Genomic DNA, 247 nt, shown 5'->3' with positions numbered 1-247 from the left:
TATTTTATAACTTAAAAATTAATGAAAAGTATGCTGGATCTTTCCAGACAGGAGCTTAGTGTGATAAAAAATGTAGTTATAACTTATAATGTAATATTTTTATTATTAAGTCTTTGCTCAACTAATATATACCGTATTTCTATTATCAATATAATATATGCCTAATAGAAATTTTGCTAATATATGTTTTAAGAATATATTTTAAGAATATTAAAAACATATTTGATAAAAAATTATTGAAAGAATA

The sequence above is a fragment of the Arachis ipaensis genome, chromosome B06 (assembly GCF_000816755.2).
Source record: "Arachis ipaensis cultivar K30076 chromosome B06, Araip1.1, whole genome shotgun sequence".
NCBI lineage: Eukaryota > Viridiplantae > Streptophyta > Magnoliopsida > Fabales > Fabaceae > Arachis > Arachis ipaensis.
Note: the sequence above shows the minus strand (reverse complement) of the source record.